At 41.4% G+C, this 21349-nt stretch overlaps 1 protein-coding gene across 2 annotated transcripts in view; it reads right to left on the bottom strand.

Moving 5' to 3' along the window:
- Positions 1 to 21349, bottom strand: part of LOC115767077 — a 103577-nt gene that overhangs the window by 60189 nt on the left and 22039 nt on the right. The window contains exons 2-3 of one of the 2 annotated variants that reach the window (XM_030711220.1): positions 19875 to 20004; positions 872 to 982 (exon numbers count right to left, since the gene is read on the bottom strand). The gene's annotated coding sequence lies outside the window, so the exon portion shown is untranslated. Of the gene's footprint in view, positions 1 to 871; positions 983 to 19874; positions 20005 to 21349 lie in introns of those variants that run through there. The other variant, XM_030711221.1, reaches the window with a different exon arrangement.

The following is a 21349-nucleotide window of genomic DNA, read 5'->3' as shown; positions in this document are numbered from 1 at the left end:
TGCTCTCTGCCCCAATAACAAGACTTTCTGAGCTTTCTACGCCCACTCTACATCTATTAAAATTGGTGTTCAGCCAAGGGTTGCCAATGTTTCAAAACCAAATTCTGTTGCCTGACTTTTTAACCTCATGCTTTACTTCTGTCACTCACAATTACCTAGAACTAGTTTGCGCATTATTACTGTTCTGGAAAAACTGAGTTGTTTAGTTGTTTCTTTAGCTAAGTCCTATCCATTTAGAGTTGCCAAACATCTTAAGCTGTTATCCAACACTAGACTATTTAGACATCATGTCAATTTTCCATCAATGATTATATAGTATGCTTGATATATATACTCAATAGGGATGCCAAGACTCTATTCCCACTTAAACTTTTCTACTCTTAAACAGACTCTTAACTTGAGCCCAAGCTCCGAGTTATGCTCAACACTAGTAATCGTAGGCTAGCTCGGCGCAACTGTGAGAAATTCATTGCGATGCAAATGAGGGCCGGATGCGATATTAATTAAATCTTTGTATAAAACAAAACTTTAGCTCTAGATCTGATTACGTTTGTTGCGAAGAAGAAGCAAAGACAACTTTTCAATTTACTGTTGTCAAAGAAGTGAGTACTGTTTCCCCCAACCCCTAACCGTGCCCGGTGACTCGTCTTGCCAATTTATTTTCATTGGCAAACATTTCGCCAAGGACACTAGATCCAAAAAATAAACATATACACAATCAGGGCCTGCCCAATAACCCCTACCCCATTTTTATCCCATAATGTAAGACTGAGTATTTTTTTTTTTTCTTGCTGATGGAAAGTTGGAAATACTCTACGGCTGTAATTTTGGAGCCTACCCCTAATAGACTTTTAATTACCCAGTTACGTACCTTTGTGCTTTGTTCTGCTGGCGCTTCGGGGGCCGTGTTGATTTGTGCGCAATGACAGCATGAAATTACCATTAATTTTGGGCCCTGCAAATGGCGAGACGGAAACAGAAGCTGAAAACAAAATAGATTAGCATTAGGACAAGTATTCTATATATATATTATATATACATTTATAGGTATAGAGATTTGCATGAGACAGGACTGAGCAGCTAGAGCCAGCCAAAACAGAGAGACATGGCGATAGTAAGAGTGAGAGTGTTGGCTATATATACATTTATAACTATATAAGTAAATCGCGCAAATGCCTCGGTTGCATGTCAAGCTGGCATTAAGTGCCACCCCGTAAGTGCCTCAATCAAGGCGGACTCGCCCCAGCGGGACACTCAAATTGAATAGACAGGCGACACTTGATATGGCGCAAGGCAACAAGACTATCTATCTATAAGAATTGACAACTAGCTGGAATTATTTGTCACACAAAATTAGCGTCGAGTCCTGAACAACTCGAATTGAGCTGAGATTTTTCCTAGCGCGCGCATCATTTGTCAATGCGCGCCAAATAGTCAAGTGACAGGCAACAATAAAAACAATGCGACAGGGGAAATTGTTATGGATCTCTAAGGGTGGAGGGCTACTCGGTGCTTAGCGTGTTTGAGCGAGCGACATCTCCAAGGGGGTGTGATAAGTCGCGGGCTATTGATAGGAAAACGCGCACAGTGCTAATGTGTTTGTATTTGTGAAATCGAGAGATTAACATGAACTCATCGCTTGCCGATTTTGTGGGCTTTATTAGCATAGCGAATGTCAGCTATTGATATGCATATCGAGTGAAAGATAAGCTTTTAAATCGCATTCAATATCCTGGCTAGGGCTCATTTGTGCCCACATTAACCTATGTTGCTGTCAGAGCTAACACATTGTCAAACTGGTTGGGCATTTGTACTTTTCTGTACAGCTCATGACCTGTTGTTATATTCAGGACAGGATGAGATTGTTGCGTTGCCATCTTTAACTAAAATGCCTACTTGTCAACACCAAACGAAAAATGCTCAGTAGTTCGGTTGACGGTTCAAACCTCGCCTTAAGCCTTGGTTGTTGAACCTAAATTTGTACATCTTATAAGCCAGATTGGGTTTCGATCCTTCTTCTTAGCGCAAGCCCAATAAAATTTTGCAATATTTTCAATAAGCAAAAGAACAAAAAACCGTAAACTCATGGTTCAGTTCAGTTTTAGGCTCTTTATTCAATCAAGAAAAGTAAAGTTGCTGGCTCAAACCGTTTCGGTTTTAAGCTGTTTTGCAATCTTGATAAAAGATAAAAGCATTTAAGTTCTGGTCAAACAACTGGAAACTTCTCGTCAATTGAACTGCATAAAATTCAGCATTTAACTTCCACTCAAAGTTAAACTGCCGAGTCAACGGACATGAACTTTGACAGAAACATAATAAAAAGGACACTCAAATATTGTGAACTCAGCTCTCAGCGCTCAACTAGAGCAGACGCCACTTGAAGTGCCACTTGAGTTAATGCGCTCGGCAACATTGCAAGACCCATTAGCCAAATGTCTGTTAGCCACCAAGTGTCATATGTTGCTCGCAATCTCAACTAATTTTGGCAGCTGCTTTCAATCAAGCAACACTCGACGATTGTCAATTGTATACCGCTTGTCAGTTGTCGCACGGCCAATGTTGAGTGTTTCGAGTTAACCTGCCATTTGAATACCAATTTCAATTTCAATTTCAATTTTAAATTCAATTCCCAAAATCCAAACCAATTCCAATAGCCAGCCGGGCAAGTGACCCAACTTGAACCGCATACAGATTGATACTTGAATGCGTTATGGCCAAAACATACTCGAAGTCGAAGCGCGGCCCAACTGACATTTCAATGGCATTTTGTGCGCGTCATTTGGGTTTTTCGGCTTTTCGCCTTAATATTTTTTCAGTTCATTTTTTATGGTTTTGTTTGCTTGTGCTTTGCATACTTGAGCAGCTGCTGGCACTGGACGGAGCAGAGTTGGAGCATTAGGTCAAAGCAATGGCCATCCTTGCATTTAACCCTCACCCCCACAATTATGAACAGCAATTGGAATGCAGCTCTGCGTTTTGTTTTTTTTTTATTTATTTTTTTTTTAATGTTTAGCTTTTTTGTATGCCGCGCGGCACGCTTACAATTTATATAAAATGCCCTTGAATCGCATAGTACGTATTTTGTTATTTTTTTATTTTTATAGATATTTATGGTGAGCTGTTAAGCGTTAAGTTTTCAATTTCAATAATATATTTATAGCCAGAAGGTCGCCCGCAGGCGTTGACAATTATAACCCGTCCCGCAGCCCGGCATTACCATAACTAAACTATCGAAAATCGGCAACATAAGAGTTAATGAGCGGCAGCTTAGCAGCAGGCAATGGCTCATAAATCATATTTAACATATCTAAATACTTTATGTATTATGCATTTAATTACAGCTGTATAAATTACAAATGAGCTGAGCTTGAGTCCCCCACTTGGGCGACATTCCATGGCAAGCTGCGATTGGGCTGGGGCCAAGAACTTGTTCAAATTATACGTTATATTGAACGAACATTGTCACAAAGATAACGATAGCCAGCCACGTCATAGCTGACGAAGTGCAGGCGACACCTATATCCGACATCGACTCCGACTCCTGTTCCGAATCCGATTCCATGCGCATATTATACAAAATGTTGCCGGGGCTATGCCTGGGGCAGTGCCAGCTGCCATTCAATTAGAATCTTGTCAACGCCCTGCGCACCGCAGCTGTTAACAGGCAGCTAGGCAGCCAGCCAGAGTACCGAGGACATCTATTGAATATGTTGTGCCCCTCTCTGAACCATTGCCGTCTTCCCGGTCTCGAGCTGCATGTCGCCCATTTTTCGTATGACAAAGCGTGCCATTGTTGATCTCCTGCCCAGGCACCGCGCCGTCGCCGATGTAGTAGCAGCCCATCAGCAGCTACCACTTAACCAAGGCAAGCATCCATCCATCCACACACAAACATACACACACACACACACAGACACACCCACATAGCGTCGCAGAGCAGGCACAATGGGCGAGCATGTAACACTTAATATAGATCCAGGCCCCATTGGACTAGGAGTGCATGTTGAGTAAACTTCATTAGAATTTCCTATCGAAACGATATTTTAAACGATCAACTATCGTTTAAGTGGGCTGATTTTTATTCTTTTCGATACGTTTTACTTTGTCGATAAGCACAAATTTGATGAGTATTAAATTCATCTCTATTGATTTCCACAAAAACTGAATTTACCCAGTTATCGATAATTGCATTGCGATACACTTCAACGCTAACAGCAAATATCGACACACACATTTATCGCCAAGCGATAAGTTATCGAATACCACACTTAAAGTCAAACGATATGTCAGCGATAATAATATTTATCGCTAAGCAATAAGTTATAAGTTAACTTCATTTATAGCAAGAAATAATTTATCGATATCGACATTTATCGCTCAACGATATGTAATCGTTAGCCACATTTATCGACAAGCGATATACTTTCAATAACGTTTCCTCTGTTCGCATAACTTTGTGCATCGTTGAAGCTAGCTGGCTTCTCCCATGGTGAATTTGGCGTCGGAGTCGCCGTTTGCTGACATGTCAGAAATTTTAACTGGCAATTTGCAGGAAAACGCACGCGACGCACGTACAACACGACCAGACACGGCCAGCCGGCCACGTGGACTGCTGCAGACGGGAGGGACGGCCATCGGGAGGGGAGGAGCGCGCGCACAGGAGCCACAAAAGGACAATCTGACAGGCAGACAGGACGAACGATTGGGTAGAGCGGGAGAGGCGGGGTGGAACAGACAGGCGAACAGACAGTGATACAGAATCAGCAGCAACGTCCTCAGCAATTTCCATGAGCGTGTGTGTGTGTGTGTGTGTGTGTGTGTGTGTGTGTGTGTGTGTGCATGCAAGTGTTTTCTTGTTTTTGTTGCATAGAACATGGCACAATATGTTGCCATGTCTGCCACTCCTCCGCTGCCGCCCCCAGCCACGCCTCGCCTCGCCTCGCGTTGAGTCTAGCTGCCACTTGAGTGTGCGGCGCTCTCTATCTCTGTCTGTGTGAGTGTGTGTGGTGAACATTTTCGGTAATGGTGTCAAAATAATTTGGGTTGTCATTTGTTTTGTCGGCCACCCAAAAAGGTAAGCCATATAAGCAAGCAGCCAAGTGTGGCTAGCATTGTGGTGGAGCTACAGAGGGCGGCGGCAAGTTGCGGTACTGTGTGGGAAAAGCTTTTCGGAATTTGACGGGATACACGGTCTCTAGTCTCTGGTCTCTGGCCAAGCTCATAATCAGCAGCGCTCTGCCTTAGTCAGGGCAAGTAGCCGCATTAAGCATTTGCGATTTTTAATAAGCAGCCAAACGCAGGCAGCTAATAAAGTATAGGTGGCGAATGAGAGCAGGGAGCAGGGGGTGTGCAGGCGTACACAGGCAACAGGAACAAACACATACATATGTAAATATGGGAGGGGCTTTGATGGGACTGTAGCGGAGGCAACGAGATTACCTCTTGTATTGTTTTTGCTTAGCTTTTGTTGTTTGACGCTTGTTTGGATTTTTATTAAATTTTTGTTGAGGGCTAAAGGGAACCCTATGTGGCTGTATGCGTGCGTGTTTGTTACTGAAAATATTAATTGATTTTCCTGTTTGTTGCTTCAACTCTGTGTGTGCTTACAGCTCTCATGTGTGTGCGTGTGTGTGTGTGGGTGCCTCGGACCCTTTCGCGCACAACAATTTTTCCAATTTTCAATAGCAACAGTTACCCCAAACAACGCAGCTCGCCCGCAACTCTGCGGCATTTGCAGACGCACAGTTGAATTCAATTTTTGTTTCGGTTCCGATACGATTCGATTTACAGTTTTTCAGCTAGCTAGCAAACGCGGCGTATGCGTAACGCGTTCCAGCAGAAAGCTAAAGGTAAAAAATGTTGCCTACTTTTCAGCGGAAGCGAGTCAACAAACAAGGCGAGCGAATGCAGCCACTTTAGCTTGATTTATGGACTAGCTGCCGCAACTAGCAGCAGGCCAAATGAATTAAATTTGCTGCAACATATGGCTTGATATGATTTGACAGTTTCTTCATAACATTTTCCATTCGTCTATTTGTTTTCTTTTTGGTTTTCATGCGCGCAGCAGAGACAACAAGTTAAATGGCGCTCTACATTTTTGATTTCTCTGGCATTGCCTGCATCATAAATCATTGCCTAGGTGTGGCAAGAACAACATCAGTATGCCCGATAATGAATTGTTGTTCTCATTGTTGTTGATTGATGCTTAAGATACAGCAGAAGCAGGGCTTCCACAACTCACAACGCTTAAATGTCGCTCCACCGGGCTGAGGGATGAGGGATATGGCATGCAACAGCTGCCAATGCCAGTATACAGTTTGGTTAGTCTGCAGCCCTTAAAGCACATCGTCATCAGCATGAAGAGCCCTTTGTTTGTTTGCTAATAGCTTGTTAGCCATTTCAAAAACAATTTTCTAACAACAACAACAACAGCAACAAGAAGCTGGAGCAGACACAAACAGGGACATGTGTCCCCCTTAGGCTTCCCAACCGGTTTCCACTTTCACTGAACCGCTGATCTGCTCTGTCATAATTCAAGCAAGCAAAAAGGCACCGAAAAAAAATCAGAATACTATACGCACACGGCCACACGCACACACAGACACACACATATTGACAGCTTTGCCATAAATTTCAGGTAACAGCAACAGCTAAGGCCCGGCCCCAAAACACCCATAACAGACACTCACACATACACACGCCCCCACACACAGCTGGTTTTTGCTTCTATTTTCTTTTTTCTCCGCACAGTTTGTTGAAGTTGTTGCCAAGTGTCGCACTCATTCTTCGTATCATTCATACGCCACGTGTAGCCGGGCAGTGAAAACAAAACTGTCATACGAAGCGACGGGAGATTACGTTTACGAATGCAAATATTTGACAAACTGTGCACACGGCAAAAAAATTGAAGACATGTGCACTAAAGATTGTTGTATTTATGGGCTGACGCCCACTGAAATATTCTTGCCTGAATATTTTTCATTCAAGTCGAGTGCACCAAATATCATGGCTTTATAGACCGGTAATTATAATTAGAACTATGTAAGTTTTGGTTTTTTCTCGCTTATTTCGCATTGCATGTAAAATTAGTTTTCAAAGTGGACCCGCTTCCCATTAATGTCGATCATCAATCAGTCGGTCAATGAGACAGTCAATCAGTCAGCTTTTCGAAATAAGATTAAGTTATGAGTGCAGCCGGATAAATCAGGGTTTTCTTATGTCTGGACTGTGCGTTGATCATCAATCAGTCAGTCAGTCAATCAGACAGTCATGACAAACAACTTAATATATGTAGAAGAGGAGAGATTTCTTTATGTATTCGATCGCATAAATTGTAATCAAACTATATTCTCGTACATGTAATATGTGGACTGTGCGTTGATCATCAATCAGTCAGTCAATCAGTCAAATTGTATTGACATAGCGGAGTTGTCAATGATACACGATCTAACATTTGCCGTCATCAATCAGTCAATCACGACAAACAAACCTATTCATATATATCTATATATATATATGACATAGGGTATCCGTTCTTTCACATAGATTCCTTTCATGTTGCGCGTCTTGCCAAAGGAAAGTGCAAAAATTGACATTAGAAAACCACGATTAACTCGTGATAAATAAATATATATAATATATTTTAAAATTGTATTTGTACGCGTGTTGATATATTTGAAAACACATTAATACCTTATTAAGTGATAAATAATTGTTAGAGCACAGCAAGGCTGTCTATATATACACAATTGGCAATCTTTTGCAAGAGGGCATTAACAGAAACAACAACATTAACAACTATTGAAATTAAGACCTGAGTTCACAAAGTATCTTTAAAGATGGCAAACGATTCTTTATCGGAGCCGCCTCAGGTAATGTTTAAATTATAAATTAAAGAAAACGCCGTTCCAAGTTTGGCATTACAATTAGCTAAAACAAAAAAAATCTATTTATAGCGACAATATAAAAGAAAAAATATGCTCAAAACGAACATTAAGAATCATTTGGGTGGAAGCAAGAATGCTCTAGCTGAGAGTGCACGACTGGGAAATACCCTGAACTTAAGCGAATTGCATAAGAACTCACTCGAGAGAGAAATTATTAAAAAAGTTATTAATTGTATGTGTGAGTATGCTATACGAGGGTTCTGGTAGTTCTGGAGTTATGCTTAAAAACCCAAGTCTCAGAAGTCTCGTATCGATAAATTTGATATCTGAAGAGATATAAAAATTAAATCAACAACTTTTTTGTGTATGGTATAAGAGAATATATAATGAAAATGTTAAGTCTCTAGCTTATTACATTTGTTCAAAACATATATACCTTCCTTTACCCATTTGCAATGTATTGAGGGTATAAAAAATGTTAAGCCTGCGGCATGGCCGCCGTATAAATGATATGCGAGCTATGCCAGCCGAGGGGAAGCCCTGTTAAGCTGTTGGGCCTTTTTGTGGCAGCCGATGGCTGTTATTACTTTGTTTGTTTAACTTCAATTTTGCCAGCTTGTTGCTAATATTTCATCAGAAAGGGTTGGCCAACCGGACTGGGCAAAGGGGAGCCGTGCTACCTGGCGCCCCTTTGCTCGAGTCTTTTAACGCTGCTCCTTTTGGGTTTACTTTTTTTCCACGAAGTTTGAACAAGTCTGCCGCTGTTGCAGCCCTTGTGCACATCCGGTGCTGAGGTCCCAACCCAATATGTTTCAAAGCCTCATTGACACCCCAGACCCAAGCAGCGCACATGTCGTTTTTTGTTTTGGCAAATTAAAATTCACTTAACAACATTTTGTTTTAGTTCTAATTTTTATTTACAAATTTTCCATTCATTGTATTCTAAAACAGGGATTTGTTGTATTTGCTACTCAAATGGCCCAAATCCTTGTTAAGAATTTATGAGACAGTAAAGCCGCAGACGTGACCCATACAATTTGCATTCGGTTAAGTTGAGAGCTATAGGGGCATGCGACTAGGAATGTATATAGATAGATTTGTGGGAATGGGTGCGATGAGTGGAATATTGCGGGCGATGCCACCACGTTCCTCTTCGCTAGCCAGATGCTTCGTCAATAATGTATAAGCATTGCGGCAAAAACTTATTCAAAGGCGTGGCTGCCTCTTAAAAGGTTTTCCGTTTGTGTCTGTATTTGTGTGTGTGTGCGTGTGTGTGCGCTTAAAAGCTCGCACACTCTTTGTCTCGACCTGCTTTTACTCAATTGCAATCAATTAAAAATCAATCAACTCAAATGTAGTGAAAAACAATTTTTAATTGAAAAGCAGCAGCCAAAGCAGCAGTCGAGCAGCAGTCGAGCAGCAGTCGAGCAGCCCGGGCAGAAGAGCTTCAATCCCAGCTGACCGGGTCACCTGGAAGTGCTCACGGAGAGTGCTGAGCACTACACTTCAAGTGGTTTTACAGGCGCATACACCATCAAACACTCGCACAACACACACACACGCACACACATATAGAACACACACCCATACCAAGTAGCCGAAAGCAAAGTGCATGAATATTTTATGAAGATAAATAAGGATAAAAACTTCAAACGACCACGAAAAGTGGTCGCCGCTCCGAAATGGACCTGGCCCAAAGGATGCAGCATCAGCATCAGCCCCAGCACCAGCACCAGCACCCAGAGAAACGAGCAGCCAGCACAACAGCACGTCCAATAAAACAAAGAGCGAGCAATAGTCGCCATAGGAGCGTGAAGAGGGCGAGATAGTGAGACAAACAGATAAACAGACAGACCGGGCAAGAGACAAGAGGGGGCGAGGGAACGAGAGCAACTGGACATTCACACGGCGTATGAGCAATGTGTTCTGTATATGACATTTGCATTTCACCTTTTCACGTTTTCACATTTCCACAGGCAACATTATTCGAAAATCGAAGATGCACTCAAAATTTAACTGAATGCAAGCGAAAATTAGAGTTTGGTATGATGAGCATGAGAAACATGAAGATTGTTCGCAATTTTCAGACGTTTCTTACAACTGACAAATCTCGAACTTTTGGCATTGTTAAGCTTTGATCTGCGATTCAAATTTGTAGCTTTAAATAAGAATTAAAAAACTTTCAGCTGGATTTTGAGTTAAAAGATATGAATATTATATAAAATATATATGCAATGCTTACAAGTTGCACAAATATTTATATTCTGCTTATTGATGAATATACAAATAAATATTTCCAATGAATTGATTGCAACAAACAATATTGCAACTTTTTTAATACATTTTGAATAATATTTAAATAAATATAAAAGAAACGAGTAGAAGAAAAACTCTTCTTACATATGGTCTTTTAGTTTGGCAGCGTAAATAATCCGTAATAAAAAGGGAGCATAATACAAAAATAATATTTTTGTTTTATTTAAAGGTAGAACACGTTGCTCCATTAAAAGGCTTTAGCGTAGACTATGTCGCAGCTTTTGATTAATTTGACTGAATATATTATCAATCACAACACAAAAGTATAGAGTATCAAACGCATTTTTTGGTACAATGGATAATTAATAGAATGCAGTGCTATTAATTATTTTTTTATATACTTTTCGAAATAATTGTAATTTATAAGTATGGTATTTAACCATATCATATATAACTATAAACCATCTGCCTAATTTTTTTCTAACACATCTGGCAATTATGAGCTTTGGCCTAGTAAATGCATAAATTAGGCGCAAATTGGAAGCCGGAATATGTAATTTAATGGCACTTTATATTTAATGTTATTTACTTGTGTACACAACAATATAGTACTCATAGATAGCTTCACGAAACTATCTGACCGCTAATGTTGTCCGTCTGTCTACATTATTTTTTTAATGAACTTTGCATTATGAGACAAACAACGAGGCAGACGACGTCGACGACGACGACAACTGACCAGTGAAATAAACTAGGTACACAGAGCGAAACTCATTTCAAAGCTATTAGCCGGAAACTGCAGAAACAGCAACAACAACAGCAACAACAACAACAACAATGACAATGACAACAACGACAATGAGAGCAACTACTCTGTGGAATGAATCGCAACGTTGACTGCAAAACTGCGCTGGCAACTACTTAGTTACATTCAGGCCTCGTTACAATTTCTTTGGCTGAGGCGTTCGTGCGTAGAGACAGACCCTCCGCAAGCTCCCTTCCCTTGCCAACTCTAGAGCCCAATCCTATGGCAGGATCATAGTGAGTACTTGGGTGCTGCCAATTCATTTCTGCATTGCGCTGCCTTTTGTTTGGCCAGCGAGAATCAAGTGCTTGGGTTGGGTTGGGTTGGGGGTTGGGGGTTGGGGCTTGGGGTTAGGGTGGCAAGGCAAACCACTCAATGTAATGAAGGTCATTAGAAATGTGTCCGGGGGCATGTCGCACGCACAACTCATTTGCACTTGGCCAAGTTGCAGGTCAAAAAAAGAAGACGCAAAAAAAAAGGAATGTGCGTAAAGTACAAAGCAAAAGTTTTCTTTCTTTCTGCCATTGGGGCCTCTCATTGTTGGCAGCTTTGGGTCATTAGGTGACGCTTGTCCATGGGCGCAAACGTAATTAGTCGACAGCCACGATGAAGACGATGAAGACGACGGAGACGACGGAGACGACATCAAAACATGTAAAGTAGGGCGACTGACGCTCGAGTGACCCAACGAGCCATGCCCCCAATGAATGGCGGGTCCCCCAATGGAAATGCGTCTGGGCCCGAGTCCGATGAGAGCCAAGACTTGGGCAAAAACTTGGTAATTAGGATGTTTGTGCTGACAGACAGACACACAGACAGACCGACACGCAGACACGCAGACAAACGAGGCGAAAAGAAAGTGAAATGGCAAACGGCTGTCGAACGGGTTTGTTCTGGGGGCATTCAACAAGAAGCCCAAGTCAGAAGCCGTAGCCAAAGCCAAAGCCAAAGCCAAAGTTAAAGCTAAAGCTGAAACTGAAGCTGAAACTGTCTGAGCAAAGATGCTAACGATAGCTGCGTGATAGCGCAGACGGCATTCGCAAATTAAGTTGACATCTTAGGTTTAACTTTTTTAATTAGATTTTATCATTATAATCGAGTCACAGTTGGCAGTTGCAGCAGCCAAGTGGCAAAAATAATACGCTGCCCAGCCCTGTCCTGCCCCATGCCCTTAGCCTTTGCGTTTTATTATTATTTACATTTGCCAGATTTTGTACATTTTGTTGCGCTTCAAAGTAGGCAAGCGCTTCGTTGCCTCGTTTAGGTGGCAATTGCCCGGCTCATTACTGCATGCAGCTTAATGGGTCAGCATAATGCTCCATGCTCCATGCTCCATTCGATTTCATATTGCAACAATGTGGCTTTAAGCGCCGCCTCTGCTGCACACTCACTTGCAACTGAAAATCCCATTGAATTTATAGCCTCTTGTTGCCTCGACCCACGCCCCTCTTGACACAACCGGGAAAACAAAGTGTTAACAATAAAAATGACGTTTGCCAAACCGATTGCAGCCCTGCCGTTTGAATGGGGTAACTGAGCAAATGTTGCAACTGTTAAGAAGAATGAAAACTTTACTTGGGGTTTGCCGAAGAATAAATGCTCTCACATGCACATCACTTTCTGCTTTTAATATGTACTTAAGTTTCGACTGATTGAGCCGTTTGATTGACTGAACGATTTAATCCCAAGATCCAGGCAGCACGCTAAGGCGTGGTTTTGAAAAATTCCACTTCTGACTTTTGGAATACAGTGTTATATACATAGTCATTTATTATGAACAATATTTTAAATATCGTAGGGACATGTTTTCTAGGATATCTTCATGCAGGTGTTGCAAATTCAGTGACAAGGTTATGCTATGCAGAGTATAGGCCATTAAAATGGAAAAGTACTCGCACCTGTATTTGTGATTCATGCTCATGCTCATACTTGTGCACATACTCATACCATACTCATACTCATACTCATGCTCATACTCATACTTATGCTCATGCTCGCACTTGCGCTCGTAAGTAAGCTGCAATGTTGAACCGCACTCACACACACAGACACCCACACGCACACTTGTCTATGTGGGTGTGTTGAGGAAATGCGCTTAAGTGGCATCAACGTCAAGTCTCGGGTTCGAGTCGAGTCGAGTTGAGTTCTGGCATGGGTTTCTATTGCACATTCAAGTCAAAATAACGAACTGATGAGCATTTTTAATGTCAATTTGATGATTTGTGTGTGTGTGTGTGTGTATGTCTGTCGGGTGTGTCCTGTGTGTGGGAAACTTTATGTGCCAACGGCCACTAAGCAAATAATAACAAATGAGTAATGAACTGCGCTTATACGGCAGACCAATCAAGTGAACCGAATGTAGGATCCACCTGTCCGGTTGCCAGTTTCAGTTTTTGGGCAGTACACACGCACACACAAGCACACCCACCCAGCAGTAGAGACAGAAAACACTCATTGATTATTTAAACGTTTGCGGTGCCATTGTTGTCCCGCAGTCAGACCCGGGGAGAAGAGAGAGAGAGAGGTACTGTTTCAGTCATAGTCACAGTGGCAGCCACAATTGCAGCCATAGCCACAGGAATAGCAATAACAGCAGGAACAACATTTATAGCCCGACATGCAATTGTGTGCTTCAGACTGTGACATTCATTGCCTATCGTTTGTATCAAAAGTTTTATGCCATTGGGGCATAAACAAATATTGATTCCATGTGGACGCTGAATAATATACCATATTCCTGAACTTGCGCGAATCAGTTGCAAATGCAACTGCTTACGAAATTCGAAAGGAGCTTAAGTGTGCATGTAATTACTGTAAGCAGAGCATAGACTGATAAAGTACGTGCTTCATCATTCAATTAATCAGCAGAAGCGAAGCTTGCAATTTCAATTGCTTGGAAAAGCTTGCACGTTAAGCTTCATAATATTTTCATCTGAACCTCAAACAGTCGCCGGTTGACATTACACTGCAATAAAAAGTTATTCGTACAGTGCATTTTTAAAGTGTAGCCAGTTAGTTATGCTTAAAGCTTTGATGTGCTTTTAAAGCATTTTATTTAGCAAAAGCTTACAGTTTTTTCATGTGATTTCAAATCTGCTTTTAAAGCATTTTCAAAAAAAATGGCTTTAAGCGGAAAGCTTTTAGGTGCATGGAAATTGAATTATTTCCCTTTGAGCGTGAAGCTTCTGAATTTCGAAAAGCTTCTTCAAGATTAATTTTATGTTTAAATGCCATTTGTCGGCTACTCCTTCAAGCTCTTGCCAGAAACATAAATGGAAGGGCTGACTGAATAGAACACTAGTTGATTCAACATTTTGCACTCGTCTCTGTTAAGCTGCTTTCTGTCTGCGTCTGCTGTGCTGTCGCTTTCTCAATCCTGATGCGTTCCAATTGCTCAAGCAGTCAATGCCATTGCAACAACTACAACAAAAACAAGACCAACGGGCACAAAAGCAACAACTATAATGCAGTCAAAGATATAGTACTTGCAGGGGTACATTGTACGCTCAAGTTGAGCCACGTCGCTGTCGACGTCCGTCGGGTCGTCTATTCATGGGACGCCTTGTGTACTTATTTTTAAACGTATTAAGGAAGCACCGGCAAGGAATCGAGAGTGGAGTGGAGTCGACTCGAGACGACTCGAGTCAACTTGAACTGCGGGAACAGCCCCAGCAACAGCAACAGCAACAGCGACTAAATAAATGATACGTACCATGTGCCACAAAAGGGACAGCTGTAGGTGGCACCACAACCACTGAGCAACAGTGAGGCAAAAAGGTAACCAAAGAGTTTTCATTGAATTGGCTTTCAATTCAAACGCTAAAAGACATTTCCCTAGCAAAAGTCTTTGTTGCCGGCCCCTTGTAATTGCCAGAAGAAGAACTTCATGTGCTCTCGTACATTGAGCTACTTCCTAAAAATATATCTTGAAAAAAAAAAAAATAAAATCACAAACATTTCTCTCACTAGCTTAAAAAAATGCCAATCAGCCCATTAGCTGATGACATTACATTGACAGGCAGTTAAAAAGCAAAACAAAGGTAAGTACATGTTAGCTAACATGAACTTTACCAGGAGCATAGAAACCCTGAGCATTTTTTAGCTCTTCTTTTTCCATATGAATAAACCACAAAAGTTGTTTGTTACAATGCAGACAGAAGCGCAGCTTTTGAGCTGTTGCAATCTTTTGTCGAAGAAAGTTGCAATTTTTCTTTTGACAACATTAGACAACAAACCAATCAAAAAGGATTTAGGTTCAAGTCCACAATCGATGGGGCTACATATATAAAGTAAGTTTTTATTCCGCTTTAGATATTCTGAACTTTAACTTGCCTCTTTTTTTTCTTGTTTGGCCACCGCCAGTTGCAGGCACACACATAGTGCAAAAGTTATGCGCGAAACAAACAGAGAGAATAGAGAAGAAAAAAACAAAAGATATTATAAACTAACATAAGAGAGGCAAGGTATAAGGAAAAGCAAACATTTCTTGGCTGCCTTCTTGGCTTCTTAGTTTTGCTGTCGAATTCATGTTGGACGCAAATTTATGACTGTCAAAAACTTCAACTGCACAATGCGAGGACAGAGACGAATGCGGCCGACGAGCAAGAAATATGCAAGGACCTGCCGCCACGTTCAACTTTAACACTTTACACTTTCTCCCATAAAAAAAAAAAAAACGACACGAAAGAGCATATCTTTGGCACGCCGAAGAAGACATACGCTTGCAAGCATTTGGCTCAGAGCTGCTTGAAAGACTTCCAATGGATGTCATATCATTTAATATGGTTGTGCGGGTATTCCTGGGATAATAGTGGAAGAATATATAATTGGGTGAATATAGAATTGCCGAGTTTAAGATATTCACGGGATTTTTTGTGTTAAGCTATTAAATAGATATTCTAATTTGAATGCAATTTTACTCATCTGTGTGGCGCATCTGGAAGTCTTTTTTTTTTCGTAACAGAAGTCATTTCTAGACCGATAGGCCTAAATGATACGCCATTTCCACTCTGATAGGATTTAGTTATTACAACAAACAACTTTCTACCTTCACAAGAGCTTTCTTCTGCCCTGATCCTAACCATGGAAGTTATATGATGTTGAGGATCGATCTCGCTGATGATCTATTTCGATGAGAGGCTATATCGACTCTACTCTTGCTGCTGATCTGCTATAAAAATATAGCTAAAGGAGCTCTATGCGTTTCATATTAAGTACCAAAAGAAGAAAATCCCCTTACAAGGCTATGAAAATGAAGTTTAAAAAAAGGGGAGAAAAATAATTTTTAAAGTTATAAATTTATGGAGTTTATAAAAAGTTGCAAGTGCCCGGTGACAATGGGCCTATTGGAATAAATAATATCAATCCTGAATTATTTGTATCAGTTAACGTGATGAATCTCGTTGAGATTTAAGTAAATTGTTATTGGAGAGGCAGGCGATATGCAGCAATCCATGCAAGCAAAGGAGCTGTCGATGTGCTGCCATGTCTGGCTGTCAGCTACAACAACAAGGCTAACAGCAAGGACAACAACGCATTTAAATCAAAGCCGCAAACCCATCAAGACATTTTTAATGACGCTCCAAGGCAGTCTCCCCCCAGCCCCCCAGCACCCCAGACCCCCACGTGGCACATGCCACGTGCAACTCGTGAGCAGCACGCCCGCTGCGCGCCTCGTGTCTGCGGTTTAAGGGCTCCCAGACAGGCAGCTCATCCAACCCAATCCAACCCAACTGATGCCACGCCCATCGACCACAACCTGACTGATATATACTATGCCTATATACACATTTCAAATGAAACAAATGCGAATTGTTGTCATTCAGCGACATCAACGAGGAAGAAGGCAGTCGATTGCTTTTATGCCAGGAGCAGGCACTTGCTGTCCTGTGTTGTGTGCCCGTGTTGCGGCCCGCCTCGTAAATGTTCATTAATCCGCCGGCAATGCAGACAGCGCAACAACAGCAGTACGAGTGTGCGTGTGTGTGTGTGTTGTGTGTGTGTATATTAATGCGGCTGGCAAAAGTAGCTTTTAATTAGCATGTTGTCTGCGAGCCGCAACGCAGCTCGTTTGTTGCAAGTTGTTTTGGGGATTTTTGAATGGCTTTTTGGTTGACTGGCAACAGCTCAGACGCAGGTGGCAAAACGACTAAGAAGAAGAAGCAGCAGCAGCAGCAGCAGCAGGCAATGCGAAATTCGCGGGCGTAGCACAGCACGTATGGGCGGGCGGCAATAGTTTTTTGGCGTGTCTGGAATAGCTGGCACAGCTGAAGAGGGCTCTGGAGGGCTTAAATGGGACTTAGGCTTAGAGCCGCACGCGGTTTGTGCGTTTACGATTTACGCAAACGCGTGGGCGTCGCTGTGGGTGTGGACGTGGCACATGAGTCTAATTAGTTATCAATAGTGGTTGCGGCAGGTTTTAAATCCTCGCTTAACATTCCTCTGGCATTTCTTTGAGTTAAGTTGTGGGAAATGACACAAAAAATTTGATCGATTAAGTCGCATTGAAAAGCTAATTAGCTATGCAAAAATTATAAAAGGAAAATCGACTTAAACATTTAAAAGTTCGATTCATTAAGCACATACGTACTTTTCTACCCACACCATCCACGGCAAAGCGGATTCCTGATTAGCTTCGGTCCTTATGGTCCGATCCTTATGAAATTTTAATGCTAAAACTGTGTGCATAGCAAAGCCTAAGGTTCTAGCTCTAATTATTATTTCAAATTTTGGTGGAGCGAGGGCAGTTTTTGTGGCTTCGGGTCCTAAATATGTAAGCCTTGCATTACTTAAAGTTAAGAAAATTAGTTTTAACATTAAATACAAAGATTTATAACTATGTTAAATGGGCTCAAACACCAAGTCTCAACTTTTGACTAAACGGGCCTCAAAACTACAAGATATTACAAGTCTGTAAAGCTTGAAGTAAACTCTAAAAGCCTTAGTTCGGTTCAGACAACCTTTTTAAAAGTTGGATAGATGACTTGTTCCTATAATTAAAATATATAAATTCCATATAATATAATAAATAGAGCAAGCGTGCATTAAATAACTTCCTCCAATGCTAAACATTAAACATATATTTTAGTATACGTTAGCTAAATATTTTGTGTGTTAAGCTCAATCAAGCATAAATATTGATTAATTCTCGTACTGCGCACATCCTCCTCTATCAAGGCCCCGCTGTGCTCGTTTCTTTTTAGAAGTACACGTATCAATTATTCGTAAACACTTAATAGCCCATTAGTTGGCTGCGTGCCACTCGTCATCCGCATAATTGCAGTCACGCACCTTTAAAATTATAGACTCTGGGCCTGACATTTTTCAACAAACTTGCAATTAGATTGAATTAGTACTGAAATCTTCAATATTTACTTTGTTTCATTTTGATTTTTTTTACTAATGTTTGATGTAAATGATTCCTTGTGTTTTTGTGTATAGATAAGCCTATGAAAACGACCTTAAAGTTGGTTAAAGTTGGTTAGCATACTTCTGGTCAAGGTTAAGTTAAATTGGTTTAATAGTAAAGCAGAGCAGGTAGAGCTAAAAGCTAAAAGACAATTGCTAAAGTATTAGCAAAAAGCAGCAGCCAGTGAAACGTTCCTGCTATAAAAGAGAGTCCGCGAAAGAGGAAAAGAGAGAAAGAGCTCCACAGGTAGGTGATGTATGGAACAAGCACTTTAAAAGTGCAAGAGACAAAACTAGAGAGAGAGAGAGAGAGAGAGAGAGAGAGAGAGAGAGAGAGAGAGAGAGAGAGAGAGAGAGAGAGAGAGAGAGAGAGAGAGAGAGAGAGAGGGGGGGGGAGTAATTGCGAGAGAGATAGTAGTAGGAGAGAAAGAAGTAGGCGAGTGAGGTACAGAGGAAGAGAGAACGACAAAGAGAGAGAGAGAGGGAGATCGTGAGAGAGAGTTACAAAGAAAAATAGAGATAGAGAGTGAGAGAGAAAGAATGAGAGAAAACGAGAGATAGAGCGAGATAGATAGAGAAAGATGTATGGAATACCCACTTCAATAGTGCAAGCGAGAGAGAGACAGAAATAAAAAGGGCGAGCGAGAGAGAGAGAACCTCCTTGGCCTCCGTCAATATCTACTTAAGTCGAATTAATTTGCCGCATTAGTCGGTTCATTGGCATGACGGTACTGATGCGCCACAAAACTGAGGCAATGTCAAGCGCCGTAATTTGATGTCGTCAATGAAGTAGGCGCTGTGGCGAGTAGCAAGTGTTGGGTAGCGTACAAAAGTTGGTTTGAGGGGTGGGGGCGAACACTGTTCAAGTGAATTTCTCAGTGCACGCTAATCAGACGGCACGCAGGCGCATGACACGAAAAAAAATAAGCAAACTTAAGGGCTGGAGGGGGAGACGACAGCAGCTAAAGGAGGTATTGCAGTTGTTGTTGTTGTTGTTGTCGTTCTCGCTGCAATTGTTGCTCATTGTTGTTGTAGCTGTTATGATTATTAGCCATAAAGTGCTGAAGCTGCTGTTGGCTGGGCCCAGGCCTCCTAAGTAACACGATTTTTCTTCATTATTATTTCTTGGCACGCGATCTGACAAGTTAGACGACTTGCCGTTGTCGTTGTTGTCGTTGCAGTTGTTATTGTTGTTCATTTGTTGTTGTTGGACTTTGAGCTAGTCAAGCAAGCTGTCGCCATCGCCATCGCCTTGGCTGTCGTGTTATGCGATTTACATGAAGTGTTGGCGAAGGCAAAATTTTCACGACGCCTGCCCCCAGCCGGCGCGCCAACCGGCCTTGCCCATTTTCCTAACAAAAGCGGCCAAGCACCAACACCCCAGCACAGCCAGCACGGCCAGCACTGGCTAGCCCCTGATGTCTATCTTGTGTATATATCGTATACAATATACATATATATATGTGTAGAGTGGGTATATATAATCCACTTTTATAAAGAAATTACATTTGACGACTTACTTGCAATTAGCCACGTCTGCAACCTGTTGACTTGTTGCGTTATTGTTGTTACTGTTAATGCTATTGTTAATGCCGTGTGCTTTTATATATATATATATGTATTTATATATTGCCGAGTTTCCACAACGATCTGTAAAACAAAAGACAAGCGATAGTTTTTACATGTGTCTTGGTACAAGTCATCTTTGAGGTACATATGTCGAATTGCGGCAATTATTAAAGATTGCCTGACCACAATTAGATGCCAATTGTTAGCTCAAATTCTGCGTCAGAAGAGAGCAAAGACGAAAGCAAAACCCAGTTGAATTGCTGATTAGTACATATTGTATATATAATATTTTTATTTAAAAAATTGTTGACCCATTTCTAGTCTCGCACTCGACAATTATTCATTAGGTAAACCCATCTCGCTTATCTGCTTGGTTGTTTTCCACAAGGGTTTTTAGTTTCCTTAATTTGTGGAGATTTTATCGCAGAACTTGACACCAAAAAATCTTGACAGCAAACAACAAAATATATATAAGAACACTAAAATCAAGAGCTCGCTAAATCTGAAATACCCTCGTCTACGGATGACAAGTGTGTGATGTACTTTTTTAATCCATCCTCGACTGAACTTTCCTGCGGCATATCTATATCATAATATGGTATATAGTTCGATGTTTGAAGAGGAATATATTATGTCAAGCTGCTTTTGGTTAAGAGATTGGAAAGAAAACACAAGAGTTGTTCACACAAAAACTGCATTCTAGACGATACTATATCAGCTATATGATATAGTGTGTCGATCTGGACGACGTGTGCTGCCTGAGTGACAGACGGACCTGGTATAGCGCCTTGGTTATTAATTACGATTCATACTATGCATATATTCTTCCTGGAGTCGAAGGCGTTGTCTTCAGCCTTTGTGACAAAACCAAGAGACCCTTTAAAAGGGTACATGAAAATCCCCCAGAGATTACGGTAATTGATCAAAACATAATCGTCTAGTGGTAAATCAACAGGTGCGTTTACTGTTTAATTCACTGTTTGCCTGCGTGCTACCGATTCGGCCATCGCTGATAAAAGACACACATGAAAAACATGTTATCTATTTGCTTAGCGTAAAAAACACAGCTACTTGAGATCTGCCAGCCAAATCTTATCAGGCTTAGCAATGGGCCGGAACCGGTCTCTCCCTCTCTCTCTCACACTCTGCGAGCTCTCTCTTTTTGGTAAGTCTGTGCGGCGACGGTCTGTGTCACGTGAAAGATGTGCGCAGCTTGGTTAATTGCAAAGAAAGAAAAAAACTATTTGATTAAAATGTAGAAAGAAAAAACATTAATTTAATGAAATTTTATGCACATATGTGTATGCATATATGTTTATATGTACTACATCACAAAGGCGGGTGGGGGCTGGGCTAAGATGTACAGTTGGCTTGCCGGCGGGGCACAGACACATTACATTTTCTGCTCCAGATACGCTTTTCACAA

Source organism: Drosophila novamexicana, unplaced genomic scaffold, assembly GCF_003285875.2.
Source record: "Drosophila novamexicana strain 15010-1031.04,08,12 unplaced genomic scaffold, DnovRS2.1 tig00001302-arrow-arrow-pilon, whole genome shotgun sequence".
Taxonomy (NCBI): Eukaryota; Metazoa; Arthropoda; class Insecta; order Diptera; family Drosophilidae; genus Drosophila; species Drosophila novamexicana.
The sequence above is the reverse complement of the archived record's forward strand: the minus strand, read 5'-3'. Positions and strand labels throughout refer to the sequence as shown.